Here is a 19,464-nt window from a genome sequence, read left to right on the forward strand (position 1 = left end):
CCATGCAGTTCAGATTTGGTATTTGAGTCACGTATTGATGTTGTGGTCTTTTACAGAGCTCTGTGACACAAGTCTTCACTCTGGCACCCCTTGCCCCACTTAAAAAAAAATCTGGACAGGAAATAACAAAATATTAGGAGTAGACTTTTGTGTTTGATCTTAAAGGAACCATAAAGAAGGGTAAAATAGTGGGGTCCTCACCTCAGCAATGCTTGATGGTAGGAAGAGTAGAGCGTCCTATTCATAAATCCACAGAAGAGAAAGTCATGTTGGAAACAGCAAGTTGGGAGGCAAATGTTCCTGAAAACCCCCTGAGAACTGGGTGCAGAGTAGGGAGAAAAAGCCCTAAGGGGTGGGTGGTTGTGATTTATTGAAAGCTCATTCACAATCCTTTGAGCTGGCTAGAGAGCCCTAGGATTACTTTTGAGTTTACAGGACTGCATGCTTTTGCATACACAAATCCTATTTTTGCAGATTTGACCTTTAAAGTGATTTTCATTCCTGCCTCATCCCTCTCCACCTTTCCCCCTTTTAAAACTGGCCTTTTGTGTGAAGTTTTAGGTTTTATGGTTGATGTGAAGCCTCCAAGATCTCCGTCTATGACTGGTTACCATCCATTCACACAGCTAATAATTAGTTAGCAGGTACCATGCTAGTTACTAGGAATAATCGGAGGACCTCACATTTGTCAGGAACCCCATTTGTGTATGGCCCATTGTTAGGCACTTTATGTAGTTTTTTTTTTCTCATTTAGTCTTCACCAAATGAGACAGATTATTTTCTGGATGCAACTCAGGTTAAGTGTTGCCCAAATCACACAACTACGTGACTGGGTTACTGTTTGAATGTAGATCTTCATATTGGTTCATTTTGTTTTTCTCAGCACATGGATTTTTCTGACATTTCATAAAAAAAGATTTTTGAAGGTAATTCCTCCATGGGTTTGGCATATTTTTAAAAGCAAATGTTGTCTTCCCTGCCCTCTGCCCTCACTCACCCATAATAAATTGTAAAAATCTGCCTGTAAGAGCATGCTCTTTAATTTCCTGTCTTATATCCTGGTGGTATATGATGATATAAAACAAGTGTGGCTGAGTCTGGCAAACATAAGATTGAGGAGGTTTCAAAGATGCATGAACATGGGTTCACATATAATCATATCAAGACGACAAGTTTGGAGGAGAATTATTTCACAGAATGAGGTCTAAAATTTTAGGTGACTATTCAACAGATTTTCCCCCTAAGGATTCATTGCCATATTTGCCAGCCACAGTGTCTGATGCTGGAGATACAAGTGAGCAAAGCTCCAACTATGTCTGCTGGAGTCCCTCTAGTGATGGACCCAGCCACTAACCCGATAATCCGAAGACTGCATCCGGAGTTATGAAGGAAAGAGCCACGGGATTTTGGCATTGTATAACTGGAACCTAACTTAGTCTGAAGCATCAGGAACATCTCACCTGAGAAGATAGCATCATCCCCTCTGTTGCCCAAGTAAGAGTGCAGTAGTGATCATAGCTCACTGCAATCTCAATCTCCTGGGCTCAGTCCTCCTGCCTCAGCCCCCCAACTAGCTGGGTATTAACAGGCACATGCCCCTGTGCCTGGCTATTAAAAGATAATTTTTTTTCTTAGAGGAGATGGGGGTCTCACTATGTTATCCAGGCTGGTCTTGAACTCCTGGCCTCAGACAATGATCCTTCTACCTTGGCTTCCCAAAGTGTTGGGATTACAGGCATGAGCTGCCACACCCAGCTGGAAATAATATTTGAATGTACTCTAAAGGATAAAAGGATGTAACCAATTGAAAATGAAAGGAAAAGCCTTCTAGGGAAAGCAACCAGCAAATGCAAGGGCCCTAAAAGGGTTCTAGAAACTAACTGAAGGCAGAGGCCAGGCGCAGTGGTTCGTGCCTGTAATCCTAGCACTTTGGGAGGCTGAGGTGGGTGGATCACTTGAGGTCAGGCATTTGAGACAAGCCCGTCTCTACTAAAAATATGAAGATTAGCCAGGCATGGTGGTGCATGCCTGTAATCTCAGCTACTCGGGAGGATGAGGCAGGGGAATCGATTGAACCTGGGAGGTGGAGGTGGTAGTGAGCTGAGATGGTGCCACTGAACTCCAGCCTGGGTGACAGAGCCTCCATCTCAAAAAAAAAAGATCTGAAGGCTGATCTCATTTGCTGGAGTGCTTTGAATGAGGAGTATTATGGGTGGGAAGAGGCTGGAGAAGGAGGGAGGAGCCACCCTGCAGGTCTTAGTCCATGTTAAAAATTCAGTCCTTTAGCCCAGGAACCATGGGAATCTTTGAAAGGGCTTTAAGCGAGGAGGTGACCTGATTAATGTCTTCTCGTGTAGGAGAATCAAGCCTACCGTTATGTGAAGAACTACCTATAAGTGGGCAAGAATGGATGGGGCAGCCTGTTGGGAGGTCTTTCCTCATTCTGATAAGAGTCTTGTTTCCAGAAATCAGAGACGTGGTGGAGGAGAAAGGTCTGCAAATCCAGGATCCTATTTAGGAGGAGAGATCAGCTGGACATGAATTGGATGTGGAAGGGAGGGGAGGGTATCAAAGGTCAGAGGACTGTGGTGCCCATTCCCTATTATGTAGCATGCTAGAGGAAGACCATGTGGTTTCAGGGGAGACCATGTGGTTTTAAACCTGTTGAATGAGAAGTGCCTTAGAGGTCTCCAGGTGTATAGTGCAGGGACGGGGTGCTGGGAAGGCAGCTGGATTTAGGTGCTTGAGCTGAGAGACGCAGCCAGGGCTGGAGAGTCATCTGCTTACAAGTTAAGTTGAATGAATGGCAAGGATTTGAGTGCCTGGAGGAAGGCACAGACAGGAAAGATGAGAGAGCTGATGCAATCAGCATAGTTTAGTCATCTACGGAGATGAGAATGAACAAGAGAGGGCACGGGTTGCCCAGAGAGGCAGGAACAAAACCAGGAGCTGTGGTTTTAGGAAAGCCAAGAGAAGAGAGAATTTTAAGCCATAGATAGGATGAGGTTTCAAGACGGGAGCTGCTCTGCTGGCCTGTGGAGGCTGGAGCTTCATTGTAATGGGTAGAGTCAAAGAAACACCACTGCAGTTATCTGAGCAGTAATTCCCTGGAGAGTTACCAGGGCTTGCTCAGTCAAACACACCCCATCATTTACCAGGATAGTTCTGTTTTCCCATACATTGTCTTTGATTGAAATGTTGGTCTTTTTGCAGCCAACCGGGATGAAAATGGTGTGAATCATGTTATCTGTCTTTAGAAAGAAACTGATAAAATTGGATTTCTTTGTTCTTTTGTTTCCATGCATTCAATACCTAGTCCCCACTGAGCTGCTGTTATTCAGTGCCCTCCCTATGCTGGTCTGTTGGGTACTAATACAGATGGAAACAACTGGGAAGTTAAGCTGTTTTCCTGGAGATTTTTTTTTTTTTTTTGACAAGAGTTTCACTCTTGTCGCCCAGGCTGCAGTATAGTGGTGTAATCTTGGCTAACTGCAACCTCTGCCCCCAAGTTTCAAGAGATTCTCCTGCCTCAGCCTCCCAAGTAGCTGGGATTACAGGCACCCTCCACCCTGCCCAGCTAACTTTTTGTATTTTTAGTAAAGATGGGGTTTTGCCATGTTGGCTAGGCTGGTCTCAAACTCCTGACCTTAGGTGATCCACCCGCCTCTGCCTCCCAAAGTGCTGGGATTGCAGGCTGTGAGCCACCGAGCCAGGCCCCTGGAGGTAATATTGATGTGTGACTCAGGGAGGTACCAAACCCAGCTGTTGCCCTCTTTCCTTTATTTACTTATCCAGGACATTTATCTGTATCTGTAAAAGGATTTATTATTAATTTTTAGAATCATACAGCTGTAATATCTATTCATCCTATCAGAAGAGATAAAGCGGATCAGTAGGCAAGCATTTGTTGGTGCTTGAGAGAGATTTTATTAAGCTAAAATATTCCATTAAAGACTCAACTCCATTTTCAAATATTAAGAGGGTCTCAGGATGATTGTAGGAAAGAGATATTTGGAAAATCGTGTACACTGACAATAACTAGATTACAAAATTTTATAAATTAGTTAAGATGGACTTTAAAATAGCAACAGAAAAAACAATTTTGGACTCGTCTGTGAGCGCGAATGAAGCTGATAGGCATGAGATTTATGGGTTCTGTCCCTGCAGGGATCCCAGCAGGAATGAATAAGGCACATTCCTGTTTGTATGGTTATTGTTTCTGGTCTTGGATATATTATTTACTTCTGTCCTCTTTTAGTAAGATTTTGATCTGCATTAGTATTTGCTCTATACTTTTAATCTCTGGAGGAGCTCCATAAATTAACAAGGGAGTATGTCTAAGATGCTGCTGCTAGCCCTGAAGATAAGTTTTATTTAGTGCTTTTGAGATGATGTGTCGAGATGGGATGTCAGAAAGAATAATTTGGAATCTTATCTCCCTGCTCCTTGGACTCAGGTTATTTATCGGGGGAAGGGAGCTTAGGGCTGTGGCTATCTAATTAGCTGTGTTTTCTGACGGCCTCATCTTGGTGGTTTGGGCTGAAAGACTGTATCCCATGTTTCCTGTCGCCTCAGACTCTCCCTGCATCTTTTTTTCCTCTTCTGTGCTTGCATATAAACAGAACCCTTTGTACCTCTCATCTCTTTTATCTTCTGAAGACTCTGATGTGGTTACTATGCTCTCCCATCTGGTTAATGCTGTTTTAGGTATTTAGTAGCTTTATACTTTTGTTGTGTTAATTGTGATCAGCAAAGTTCTATTCTGTAGCAACACATTGATCTCCAAATCTCAGTGGCTTAACACTTCAGAGGTCTGCTTCCCCCTTGCTGGTTCATATTCATTGAGAGTCAGTATAGGGACACTCTTCCACACAGACTTGTAGGATCTTAGTATCTAGAACCTAAGGCCAGATCTTTCAGGAGCTAGGGAAGAGAGACTGGAGGATTGCTCATGGGCTTTTCATTGCGTCAGCTCAAAAACACTTCCTCTCATAGTCATAGGGCAGAGCAAACCCCACAACTTAATCTTAAGAGGTGGGGAGAGGAGAAGCGGAGCTACCTGGAGAAGGGTTGGAAGGTACAGGGCAGAATGGGAATATCTTAGGAGTGTTCTGGTCTCTGCCCCATCTGTGTTATCTTTGTTTCTGGGAAGGAAACTTCTGACAGCTGTGTCGCTAGCATAACCTCTTAGTTGCAAAATGCATTGCTATAGACTTTTCTTAATGGAAACTTTCTCTAAGACAATATAAACTACACATTATCTCTTTCTTCTTAAAGCACTTATTTTTATAGTTTTTTTTTTTCTTTTGCTTCTCAAATTCATGGAGAGAGAAAGTAGAATGGTAGTGGGCTGGGTGTAGGGGAAAATGGGAAGTTAGTTTTTGTTTTTAATTTTTTGAGGCAGGATCTCACACTGTCACCCAGGCTGGACTGCAGTGGTGTGATCATAGCTCACTACAGCCTCCATCTCCTGGCTCAACCATCTCAGCCTCCCTAGTAGCTGAGACTACAAGACATGCGCCACCATGCCTGGCTATTTTTTTTTTTTTTTAATTTTTTCAGTGGAGATGAGGTATCATTATGTTGCCCAGGCTGTTCTCAGACTCTTGACCTCAAGCATTCCTCCCACCTTGGCCTTTCAAAGTGCTGGGCTAACAGGTGAGAGCCACTACACCCAGTGGGATGTTAGTTTTTAATGGTAGTTCCAGTTTGGGAAGAAAACGTTCTGCAGATGGATGATGATGATGGTTGCAGAATGGTGTGAGTGTACCTAATGCTGTGGAACTGTGTGCTTAAAAAGGGTTAAAATGTTAAATTGTATGTTATGTATATGTTATTACAATTTAAGAGAATATATTGTGATCATTTCCCACATGATTACATATTTTTGAAAACGTGTGTTAATATTCCATTTTATAGAATATCTTTTACCATTTTGTTCATTTTAGACACTATCATTGTTCTAATTTTCACTAATGTGAGGAATACTATGATGAATACCTTGTTTATCAGGTTTTTCCTTTGTAGATAACTACTTAGGATAAATTCCTAGGGGCAAGATGACTAGGCTACACGGTATCAACCTTTTTAAGACTCTTGATCCATCTTATCACATTATCCTCAGAATAGTTACTAAATTTCATTTCAACCAAGCACTCTTCCACTGGCAGTGTATGAGGGTGAGTTTTCGTTTTATCTTCCCAGGTACCATATGTTATCTTTAAAAATAAATTGCCTGTTAAGCTAAACAATTATATCTCATCATTGTTTGAATTTCATCCATTTTTATTATGGATGACTTCTGGGTTTTTTTTCCCACTTTAATTAATAGTGCCTGAAATACAGGGAGTGCTTGATATTTGTTGAATGAATTCATCAAGTACTAGATACCATATCCTTTTTTTAGATGTGTGGGACATAATATAAAACAAGATTGAAGTATATGATACTTCTGTCGCTGTGTTTACAGTCTAGTGGAAGAGTCAATTGAACAGTTGATAGATGTTGCCAGTTGAAGTATGCTTGACATGCAGACAAATATTGGTGGTTCCTAACCCAACCTGCAAGAGACAGGGCTTCTGTAAGGACGTCGTGTTTAAGCCAAGATCTGGTTGAATGGGAGGCATCTCAAGGATTCTCTTCCAGGGGATGAAATGGAGTTCAAGGAAGAAGGAATGTTTCCGGAAGAAAAACCCCAAGATGCAAACTCAAATTGGCCATTTGTATTTCTTCTTAGAGATTTTGGCTATTTATTGCCCTTTGCTCTTTCTTCCCCTCTCCTCTTGGCTTATTTTTTTGGGGGGGAGATAATTTAAAAGTACCCTTTATATAGTAAGTTATTAAACATTGGGCATTCATAGATGTTGTGATGTTTTACTCTTCTCTGGTTAATTTGTCAACTCCTGAACCCCTGCAGATGTTTGTGTGTGTGTGTCTCTCTCTCTCTCTCTTTCTCTCTCTCTCTCTGTGTGTGTGTGTGTGTGTGTGTGTGTGTTTGAGATGGACTTTCATTCTTGTTGCCCAGGCTGGAGTGCAGTGGTGTGATCTCAGACGCTCACTGCAACCTCTGCCTCCTGGGTTCAAGTGATTCTCCTGCCTCAGCCTTCTGAGTTGATGGGATTACAGGCATGCACCACCACGCCCAGCTAATTTTGTAGTTTTAGTAGAGATGGGGTTTCCCTATGTTGGTCAGGCTGGTCTTGAACTTCTGACCTCAGGTGATCCAGCCACCTTGGCCTCCCGAAGTTTTGGGATTACAGGTGCGAGTCACAATGCTTGTATTTTTTTTTTTTTTTTTTTTAACATCATAGTAGATAGGAAGGACTCTGCATCTGAAAGAGAGTAGAAAGGAGGGGACAGCCCCACTGTTGTCCAGAAGCAGAGCCTGTAGTGTAGGATGGAACCAGATATACAGGCAGAACTTGTCTAGACCAGCATGATCTCCATCATGCAGTTTATTTACCTTTCTGCTGGGGACCATGTGCTAGAGCCTTGTAGCTTTGCTCTTAAAGCTGCTTTTTTCTTTCTTTTTTTTTTTTTGAGACAGAGTTTCGCTCTTGTTACCCAGGCTGGAGTGCAATGGCGCGATCTTGGCTCACCGCAACCTCCGCCTCCTGGGTTCAGGCAATTCTCCTGCCTCAGCCTCCTGAGTAGCTGGGACTACAGGCACGCGCCACCATGCCCAGCTGATTTTTTGTATTTTTAGTAGAGACGGGGTTTCACCATGTTGACCAGGATGGTCTCGATCTCTTGACCTCGTGATCCACCCGCCTCGGCCTCCCAAAGTGCTGGGATTACAGGCTTGAGCCAAAAGCTGCTTTTTTCTATTTCCCATGTTTTTCAAGCTCTGATCCATGCTTAGCCTGGGTGCTGATTCTGTGAAAATACAAGATCCCATTTGAACCCTTGAATGTGATCAGAGATTTTGTCATTTATTGCCCTTCATTTTAGGATTGACTCTGCTGCTGATAGACCTGCCTTTTTGTTGTTGTTGCTGTTGTTGAGATGGAGTTTCACTTTTGTTGCCCAGGCTGGAGTGCAATGGTGTGATCTCTGCTCACTGCAACCTCCACCTCCCAGGCTCAAGCGATTTTCCTGCCTCAGTCTCTTGAGTAGCTGGGATTACAGGTGCCTGCCACCACGTCCGGCTAATTTTTTGTATTGTTAGTAGTGATGGGGTTTCACCATGCTGACCAGGCCGGTCTCGAACTCCTGACCTCAGGTGATCCAGCCAACTTGGCCTCCCAAAGTGCTGGGGTTATGGGCATGAGCCACTGCACCTGGCCAGCTGTGCCTTCTTTATTGTTTTAGAAATCTGTTTAATAGAATAGATCATTTTTACTTTCTCCACAGAGTCAAGCTCAGAGTCCTGGGAGGACGATGGGAAGGGGTCAGGCAGGGAGTTTACAGGGAGACTCAGGTGTCTGAGGGTGAGGAGAGGATGCAAGGTGAGGGGATGGCAAAAGAATAGAAATCATTGGTGATCCCCTAAGGACAGTGACCTCACCTTGTCTCAGACCTCAGCAAGTAAAGATTTTCCTTCATTTTACAAGTGGGAAAACCAAGTTTCTAAGAGGTGAGTGTTGCTTGTGGTAGACCTAACATTTTGTTTTGAGACAGGCTCACTCTGTCATGCAGGCTGGAGTACAGTGGCATTAAGTGGGTGCCAACGTGGCCAGCTAATTTTTGTATTTTTTTTTTTTTTTTAGAGATGAGGGTTTGTCATGTTTCTCAGGCTTGTCTCAAACTCCTGGTCTCAAGCAATCCACCTGCCTTGGCCTCCTAAAATTCTGGGATTACAGGCGTGAGCCACTGCACCCAGCCTGGATCTAAGTTTTAAATGTGGTTGAGCTAATAAGCCTAATTTTTTAACTTTTTATTATATACCTCAATGCCTTCTTCTTTTTCTTTTTTTTTTTTAAGGGGGAGTACTGGAAAACTTGATGCTGGCTTTTTGATTTCTCTTTGAATGTTAAACGAGCTTGACTCCATGGAATTCTTGTAATCTTAAATGCTGAAGCTTTAGACCATAATGATTAATCACTTTGTGTCTTTCTATAAGTCAAAAAGCCAATTAAAAAAAAAACCTCTTATTGCTAAAATTTGTAAGCAGTGTGGAGGGTTGTGTGTGTGTGTGTGTGTTTAAACCTGATTTTTCTTTTTTTTTTTGGCCTTAATTTTCAATTGAGTATTGATTTATTGTGCTGGGAAAGGTAGTTTTAACTCTGTGAATTCCTCTAGCAGTTCTTCCTGAATGATTGGTTTCCTAAGGCATTTTGAAAATCTCTTGAGTATTGTTTATAACCTGGCTTCACATTTCATGTTTCTTTATTCAGGGAATATTTGGATTTTATACCATGCTTGAGGCTACCATGTCTCAGCTGCCGTAACCAGAAAACATGGGCTTTCTTTGGTCACTGACCAAGCTTGTCACTACTCATTTCTGCCTGGCCCTAGACTGAAGACTTCAGTCCAATTTTCAGAATGGCCTCTCTTGACTTACTGTGCAAAACCCTACTTTGGCTCTGAACCATGCTCTGAATATTAGCATAAGCACCTAATGCTGCTTGACTAAATTGTTATTGTTGAGAGGGGGGGATGAGGAAAGGCTGGCACGGGAGCATCTGTTAGGGCTGTACCTTTTCGTTGTATTAGTTTTTCTGACTTCCGGGATTATTTTCATTATGCAACTCTTCAGCAAAGCAAATTTGGTATGGTAAGGACATAACATTCCCCCTGCTCATTTTAAACATATGGGGTTTCCAGGCTGTTATTCAAAACTGTCTTACAGACTTAAATTTAAAACACAAATGAACCAAGATTCTGCAGCTGTATCTGGGCTTTGAGGAGCCTGCAGTGGGAGAAGGGGGTGAAAAAAAAACAAAAAAAACCACCACATTTTGTGGAATGTAGTATAACCAACAAAGATGTTTTTCCAATTTTAATTGGCTCTTCCTGGCAGGAGTTTTGTACAGCGGTGTCTCAGAGACTCTGACCAAAACTGTTTATGGCAAGTGATTTTTGTAGAGAACAACAAAATTCAGCAGGCTATGGTATAACTCCATTTGGAAGTGTGTTTCCTGATCCTGAGGGTAATAGAAGAAAATGACAAGAACATACTTGGGCACACACAGGCCTGAGTCTCTCTTGATGGCATTCCTTAGACATTTATTTATTGAAGAGTCCATGGGTCTATATTGAGGGGAGAAACTGAATAGGTTAAGGAATGGATGATCATTTTGATTCTGAGAGCTCTTGTGCTATCAAAAGGAATGTGAGAGACGGTGCTTAAATGAAAGGGTAACTGTTACAGTATCAACTGAGAGATAGGATGGCTGGTTTTGGAAGCTGACTTGCAACACCGTTATGTCCGGAGTTATAACCTTCCAGAGTGTTACAAAGCTTCCAGTTCAGCATATTCTTCCTATATCAGGCCTCAGTGAGCTAGCATTGAGATTCTGTTCTTTATTTGCCGAAATATTTAATCTTTCTTTTAAAATTAGGCCTTCTGAAAACAGTGGCTCAACAGGGAGATGAATTCTTTCCAATAATCCCACATTTCTTATGCTTCCACTTGGAATAAGATCCCTCTCCTTAACACAAATAATGTTTAATTTTTTGTAACCACTCTGAAGCTAACTTAGGTTTAATTTTAGTTTATGCTAAAAGTTTTTCTTATGTGACTCCTACAGTTTTCCTAGAGTTATTGAAAAAGCTGCTCCGGTAAAGCCAGTTTAGTTTTTCTTCTGTTCATCTTAGACCCTTAATATTGCTTTTTTTTCATTACTACTTGTGGGGAACTTAAAAAGAAAGAAATGTAACAGCTGTTTTGGCATACGTTTAAAAAACAGTGCGCTGCAGAATCTGTGGCTTTTCCTTGACTCCCTGCATTCTTCCCCAAAGACCTTTAAATAGACGCTGTTTCCTTTTACTGCGTTAACCCCAAACCCTATCTGATTTCTTCCAGTTGCTGAACAAAGAGTGGCAGCTTGCCTCTGAAGGCCACCACAAAGAACCAGAATGTTTTTATGGAAATGGCAACCAAAAAACCCCTTAATATTAAGAACCTACCTTGCAATCTGCCAATTAAATATGAATGCATGCTTCATCAGATTTTCAAACGGCTTTTATAAAATTATGTAATGGAGGTGAAAGTGAAAGGTCTACAGTGTAATTCCTATTACATGAGCTAAACGTGTAAGCCTTACCATTTGCTGTGCTCTTCCTGGCTTAACAGTAAGGGCCATTTTGGAGTTAAAATGGTGTGGATTAGTTCTGTGTTAAACATGTCTTCATCTCATTTACGTATTAAACTCTTTGGGGGAACTGATAAAAAGGACATTTAAGCTTTACAAACATGTTACACACCATAAAATGTTTGTTTCAGACCATTGATTAGTCCAAAGCAATGGTCATTTGCTTGAAGATAGTCTCAATAATGGAAATCAGTTACCAAAGGAATGAGGTTTTGGGTAGACAAATGAGCTCTCAACAAGGGACTGCAGAATCCTGGTATCAGAAGTGGCAGGGTGGTTTTTTTTTGTTGTTGTTTGTTTGTTTGTTTTGTTTTTTGCTTGCTTGTTTTCATTTGTCAGAATATGGCCCCATTTTGATGTTAAGTTTTGAATGTTCAGGAAGTTCTCAGAGCAGACCGGGTCCATAAGGACTTAGTAGTGCTTCTACTGTGCAAACAGTGTTTTCTTTTTTCCCCCCAAAATTAATTTGGCATAAGTGTGATCATGGCTGCTTGACATTTTTTGTTTTAGGGTGAGAGAGCCTAAATCACATTCAAAGGAAAAATTAGAGCTTACATATTAGTGTATTTAAAATGCTTAATGTAGAGCCAAGGAAAATGTCACAATAGGGTGCTGTTGTGTTCTAAGCAAGCAATGCTTCTCTGAATTTGAATACCTGAGACATGCTGTATTTAGAAGTCATTCATATTCACCTTTAATACAGCAACTGTAAATATCTTTAGCCAGAAGCAATAAATTTTGCTAAAATCGTTTGGCAGTTCAGAGGGTAAGGTAGCCAGTTGAAGTCCTGTGGGCCCAACAAGGAACTTGGCAGTGAGCTGCTGTTAAAAGTGACGAGTGCCAGGAATCAGCCCAAAGAGAGTCCTGTGGGAATCAGAGAAGTGTGGGTCCATTTGAGTCCTTATATTATTTATTCCTGCAAGCATAGCAGATTCATTATTATAGATCTGAAAAGTCACTTGCATGGGTCTTCTTATTCTTTTTCACCCTTCTTTTCTTTCTTTTTCGGAGTAGGTAAGTCTTTTTTTTTTTCTATCTTTTTCTTTTTTGTGTGTGTGTGTCTTTTTAAAATTTCTTTCTTGGGTAAGTCTTACAAAACCACATATTTCGGGATACATTGCTGAATCATAATTTTTTGATGTTCACAGACCTCTGTGTCTAGAAAGCTGATAGCTTTCTACTATTTAAAATACAAATTTTGTGACATGGCAAGCCTCATGATTTCTTCACTGTATGTAGTACTGCTCTCTGGGCAGCAGTCAGTGAATATTAAGCTCTTCAGTTTCGTTCCGTCAGAGCATGGCAACATTTTTTTCCCCTGCGCTTAATCTCTAAGGTGTAAATTCTGAGGGATATTAAGTAATTAAAAAAAATTTACTATCTTTGTGTTTGCTGTGAGATATCTTTCTGGAGATACAAAATCAAGTGAGGCATGTTGTTCTGAAATCTGGGTGCATGTAATTCTTGCATGGCAAGGAGCCATGCCTTGCGTTGTGTGTGCATGTCAAATCTGAATATCTCACCTCAAGAAGTTCGCTGAAAGGTAAAAAGCACTTCCTAAACAATCCTAGAGTTTTGAGCAAGGAGTACTCAAAGAAAGGGACTCTTTTAAGGAGATGTTTCATCAATGGTAATCAATCACAAATAATTAAATAGGTGCTTGACCGTGCAGATATGATCCTACCACAGTGCGATAGCAGCTTAGAGTTTGAAATTGAACTTTTAGCCTGGTTATCATTAGAATACAGTTTCTCTTTCATTTATGTGAATAAACATGTGTTTTGCATGTTACCCTAAACATTTATATATCCTTATACCTTTGCAATTTACCAAGAAAGGCTTATAAGAACGTGATAAATATTCTTTCTTTCATTCTTTTGTCCCTTCATTCCTTTGTTCTTTGACAGAGTCTCCCTCTGTTGTCCAGGCTGGAGTGCAGTGGCACGTGATAATGATTTCTAATGAATTATTTTCTTACAGATCTTACACAAAGAATTCAAGATTTTATATTATCCTATATGGGTTGTAGATATATATGGTCTGATAGGTCATAAGCTATCTTGACACTGTTCTGCATTTATAAATTCAGCCATTCTGCAGCTCTTTCTGGAGCACCCGCTGTGCACAGACACCAAAAATGCACCAGTGACTAAGTCAGTTGTGGTCCCTACTTTTGAGGGAGTGTTGAACTCTATGCATCTAAAGTCTGAATCATGGCTGGGCATGGTGGTGGCTCATGCCTGTAATCCCAGCACTTTGGGAGGCTGAGGCGGGTGGATCATGAGGTCAGGAGATCAAGACCATCCTGGCTAACACGGTGAAACCCCGTCTCTACTAACAACAACAAAATACAAAAAATTAGCCCATCATGGTGGCTTACGCCTGTAGTCCTAGCTACTAAGGAGGCTGAGGCAGGAGAACCGCTTGAACCCGGGAGGCAGAGGTTGCAGTGAGCCAAGGTTGCACCATGCACTCCAGCCTAGGCACGTTCTTGGCTCACTGAGATCGTGAGACTGTCTTAGGGAAAAAAAAAGCTGAATCATAATAAACACTTTAGAGATGGAGATAACTTTAGGAGGCAGGGTGAGCCTCAGAACCTCTTTGAATGTAATAGAACTAATGCCAAGCCAGGGAATTACAGGGACAGGACAGAAAGTGAACATTATAAACCTAGAAACTATAAAAACAGTGTAACTGAGCCAAAGTCTGGAGGCAGAGAGAGGAAAGCTAAGAGGAGGTATAAGCTTGTTGGTGTCCCCATCTTTGAAAGTAGATTCAACTGATTCTGCCTAAAATGGAAGTACTGTTCAAAAAAATTGCTTCAGCTTTTTAATATTTTCACCGTCTCTTAATCTGAAATTTCATTAATTTTATTTTGATAGAGTCAAAATTTAAATTATATCAGAAATGAAAATAGCACCTGGAATATATTCCCATTTTCATAAAATTACATGTCTCCCCTCCATGTTCATAGAAAGACGGCTAGAATGGTTTTTGCTTAGTGTTAATGATATTATTTCTGTGTGTTGGCATTTGAGTTGATTTATTTTTACATTTGCCTTTCTACTCTGCATAAATTCTCTATTTCTTTTTTTAAGAAAGATGCAAATATGCCAAGATGTTAAAAGTAGATAATTTTGGATGTTGAGAACCCGAATAATTTTTTTTGTACTTTTAATTTCCAAAATTAGGGAGGGGCGAGATGGTTGTTTCATTTACCATGCCGAACATAGGTCATATGCTATTTTATGCATATAAGTTTAAGTAACTTAAGGGCTAAGTTACTGCTAGTACTTGATTTCCTAAGTGACTGGGCATATACATAGGGGGCTGTTCATGATTTTTGGTACTTAATCCATTTCCTCTCTGCCATGCTTAGCTTTTTCTGTATCACTTTTTTTTCCCTCTTGTCTAATCTGGGGCCATATCACTCTTTGTTATCCATCACTGAGTGTGGCTTAACTTCTTTGAAACAGAAAGTTTCCCTTGTTTGGTTGGTTGTCATGGAAACCTACCGAAGGAGTATAAGTGAGTATGGGGTAGGGGAAGGTGGTTTTGATACATCATTTGGCCTGCTGTGTAGAGACAAGATTGGAGGAGGACTGGAGGGAGTGAGGCTATACCAGTTAGGTACTGTTGAACAGTCATCCCTGAAAGTGATGGCAACTGGGACAGAGGAGGTGGTGGACCTGAGAGGCCATATTGAAAAATGGACCCGACTTAGTGGAAGATTAGATATGGAGGGGGTCGAAGGACAGGGACTATCCAGGCTGAATTCTAGGTTCTCAGCTTGTGCAATAGGCTGGATGGTGATCCATTTGCTGAGGTAAGGCATGGTGGAAGAGAAACTTGGTGCTTGTTTGTATCTGAATCATCTGAATTATGAGGCTGGACCAGGTGACCTTGGGCTTTATTTTAAAATCGATAGCACCATAATGCCTACCATTGTATGTTTTCAGTGAGGGCTCATGTGTGGGTTTCTTGGGCTCCATCCCTGCCAAATGTAGAGAAGAAAAAATTGTCAGCAGCATTTTCTGGGGAGAGGTTCCTTCCATATTTTTCATTAGGCTTTCCAGGGGGGCCGTGACCAAAGAAAAATTAAGAACCACTGACTAAGTATGTTTCATCACAGTGACCATTCAATAAATAATTGTCACAGGCTCCTAAAGCGCAAGAACGATATCGATGAATGGAAATGTCCTATTCAGCATTTTAAAAGGGAGTTTGAAGTGCTCCTTAGAGCCGTTTTTTCGGGAAATGTTTTCTGACCACCTAAGACCAACACGATCGCCCAATCTCTTAGTTCCTTTAGCAGTGATTGCACATGTACTAGTTCTTGGCTTTATTTTTATGTTTTTTGAGTACACTGTTTAGCTTTTCTAATAGAAACAGCTAGCTGTGTCAGGTGCGGTGGCTCACATCTGTAATCCCAGCACTGTGGGAGGTTGAGGTGGGCAGATAGCTTGAGCTCAGGAGTTCGAGACCAGGCTGGCCAACATGGCGAAACTCATCTCTACAAAAACAAAAAACAAAAAACAAAAAACAACAATTAGCTGTTATTAGCTTATCTCCGTGCTGGCTAAGTTACATAATCATCCTTGTGAAGCTAGTGTTGGCATCCCCGTTTTAGAGATGAGGAAATAGGCTTAGAAATGTAAGTAAATGGTAGCTGGTAAGTGGCAAAACTGTGATCTGAATCAAGCCTGTTTGACTCCAAAGCTTTCCATTTGTCACAGGTATTGATAAGCCCTGTTGGTTGGCAGAAGTAATAACTATACTTTATTTATTTTGAGATGAAGTCCTACTCTGTTGCCTAGGCTGGAGTGCACTTGTGCAATCTCGGCTCACTACAAGCTCTGCCTCCCAGGTTCAAGTGATTTTCCTGCCTCAGTCTCCCAAGTAGCTGGGGTTACAGACTTGTACTACCATACCTCATAACTTACTTTGTATCTCACATGGCGCATTCAGATTTTTACTGAAAAAAATGAATATACGTATTGCAGTATGATCAAGCTTGTTTTATGTAATGTGCCTGCATGTGCCCAGAATCAAGGATTACCCCTTTTATTTCCTTTTATTTTTCTCATTTGTCTCCTATTTTGTAAACTAAATGCTCCCTTCCCTCCCTGCCATTGCTGGATTTTCCTACGAACTTTTATACCCTAACTTGCTTTGGAAGTAGCAAACTACACAGGATTAAAGAATTGTTATCAATTCACACATTTGAGATTTATTTCTGTGTTCCCACCATTACCTCCGACACCAGTTTTCTAGCTACTTTGTGTGTGTGTGTGTGTGTGTGTGTGTGTGTTTGTGTATGTATTTAAATTGTGATTGAATTAGAAAACCTTGTTAGAAAGTCAAGTTTCTGAAGCAGTCATTTATGTTCAGCCTGTGTAACTAACGGACAATTATCTTTCAGTTTCCTCTGGAATCTTGCTTTAATGACTTTCAGAGTAGTGTTTATATATACCATCACTTGCCTAATTAGTTTTATAAGGAAATCCGGGTTGTCCTGGGTCATCCTGCCAATAGGGGCAGCTTTCACTTTCCTTAAGCCTCCCGAGGGATGCAGTCCCTTCCTGAAGTGCTGGAAGCTGGCTTTCCCAGAGCTCAGGGTTGGGGACTGTTTTCCTTTTTTTTTTTTTTTTTTTTTTTTTTAATCGCAGAAATGAGAAAGTCAGTGTCAGGGAGGTGGCTGAGTGTACCACAGTCCTTCTGATTATTAATGTATTTCTCTTACCTTAAAACTTGAGTTATTTTATCATGAAATTGCAGGCAGGAAAAATACATAGAAGCAATAGACTTCAGATTGAGGATGAAGAAATCCCTCTGAACTTCAAGGAAATTTGGAAATGAGCAAAAATTTTGAAAATACTTGAAAATGAAACTCATAGCCCTAATAAAAATTGCAGTTAAGCGTATCAGCAATTTGATTCTGAGAAGACCAAGCACAGTGCCTGGCATATAATAGATGGTTAGTTAATTTTATGGAATGAATACATAAGTAGGTGGTGGATGACCACCACTGGAACATAATTTCCACAAGGGCAGAGTTGCTGATATTTCTAGCATCTGCTAAAATGTGCTTAGTAACTACATTCTGAATGAAAGACTGAATGCCAGTAAAAGATAAGCTGTTGGGTTATCTTTTTTAAATTAAAAAAAATAGAGACACAGTCTTGTTCTATTGCTCAGGTTGGACTTGAACTCTCGGGCTCAATCAAGCCTCTTGCTTCAGCCTCCTGAGTGGTTGGGATTATAGGTGTGTGGCATTGTGCCTTTCTGTTGGGTGGATTTTAGTATGAAAACTACCAGACCCTAAGAGAGGATCTCTGGGCATAACAACATAGTATATTTTTTTAAAAGCCAAGCTTATTAGAAATGGTGCTTACGTCCTATGATACCAGAAATTTGTTTTTATTTGGAAATATCACAGAGTTGAACATGTTGAATTTTTTTTTTTTTTTTGAGGCGGAGTTTCGCTCTTGTTACCCAGGCTGGAGTGCAATGGCGTGATCTTGGCTCACCGCAACCTCCGCCTCCTGGGTTCAGGCAATTCTCCTGCCTCAGCCTCTTGAGTAGCTGGGATTACAGGCACGTGCCACCATGCCCAGCTAATTTTTTGTATTTTTAGTAGAGACGGGGTTTCACCATGTTGACCAGGATGGTCTCGATCTCTTGACCTCGAGATCCACCCGCCTCGGCCTCCCAAAGTGCTGGGATTAGAGGCTTGAGCCACCGCGCCCGGCTTGAATTTTTAAATATAAATTAAGGCACTGGTTCTCAAACTTTTAGGTCTCAGGATGGTTTTTGGCACAGTGACTCATGCCTGTAATCCCAGTACTTTGAGTGGCCGAGGTGGGCAGATCACTTGACGTCAGGAGTTCGAGACCAGCCTGGTCAATGTGATGAAACGCTGTCTCTACTAAAAATACAAAAAATTAGCTGGGCATGGTGGCTTTTGCCTGTAATCTGAGCTACTCAGGAGGCTGAGGCAGGAGAATCACTTGAGCCTGGGAGGCAGAGGTTGCAGTGAGCTGAGATTGTGCCATGCACTCCAGCCTGGGCGACAGAGCGAGACTCCCTCTCAAAAAATATATATATATATATATTGGGGACTTGAAAGAACTTTTGTTTATATAGATTTTATTTACTGATATTGATCGTATTAGAAATTTAAAATGAGAGATTTAAAAGATTTATTAATTGATTTAAAATAGTAGTAGTAATCCCTTTATACAGTTACATAAACGACATAATTTTAGGAAAAAGGACTGTATTTTCCCAAACAAAAAAAAAATTTAGTAGGAAGAGTGGTGTTTTACATCCCTCTTCTGTCTGACTTAAATAAAACACAGTTGGACTCTCAGCTGCTTCTGCTTCAATCTGTTGTGATATGTTTTGGCTGAAGTATATATGTCTAACATAGATACATAATTGAAAAAAGAAGGGAGTACTTTTAATAGCTTTTTCAGGTAACTGGAGAAATTCTTTGATATTTTTGATAGTGGTAGTTGGCAAGTGATAGTTTCTCCAAGGTTGGCTGCAAGGTAGAGAATGAAACAGTGTCTGTGTTTCATATTGGCCCATCTTATGTGTTGAATGGCTCTTTTATGTGTTGGTGTGACCTCATTCTTTAGTTTGGAAAACACTATTTCATTGAGTTTTGCAGGTCTCCTAAATGTTGACACATTTCATTATACAACATCAAAAAAAAAAAAAGTCACGATTGTTAGTATCGCCATCAATCTCGAACAGCTTTTAAGTATTAGGTGGCCATCAAGCTGATGGTAGATGCACGTTTTCAAAAATTTTATATTTTTCACTTGGAAGCTCACATTTATCATTGGCAATAAATTCTGTCAGTTACTTAAGTGAAGCAACAGACTCACTTTATTGTATTTCAGAAAAGTATCTGCCAAATATCCAACTCTAAATAACCATATTGAAATTGTTCTTTCAAGTAAAAATGGTGTTTCATGGAGAGACTGGCTGCTTAGCTCAGGACAGATCTCATCCCTAGAGTATAACCAAATGCTTTATGTGTCAGAATATTAATACAGAATCAATAATTTTTGGGGTTTTTTTGAGACAGAGTCTCACTCTGTGCCCAGACTGGAGAGCAGTGGCTGGCCCCATCTTGGCTCACTGCAACCTCCACCTCCCTGGTTCAAGTTATTCTCCTGCCCCGGCTTCCCAAGTATCT

At 40.9% G+C, this 19,464-nt stretch overlaps 1 protein-coding gene across 2 annotated transcripts in view; it reads left to right on the forward strand.

Annotated features, from left to right (window-relative positions):
* Nucleotides 1-19,464, forward strand: part of PRKCA (protein kinase C alpha) — a 492,002-nt gene that overhangs the window by 22,082 nt on the left and 450,456 nt on the right. The gene's annotated exons all lie outside the window — the stretch shown is intronic.

Source organism: Sapajus apella, unplaced genomic scaffold (genome assembly GCF_009761245.1).
Source record: "Sapajus apella isolate SASKATOON/1434 unplaced genomic scaffold, GSC_monkey_1.0 scaffold48, whole genome shotgun sequence".
In the NCBI taxonomy this organism is placed as follows: Eukaryota; Metazoa; Chordata; class Mammalia; order Primates; family Cebidae; genus Sapajus; species Sapajus apella.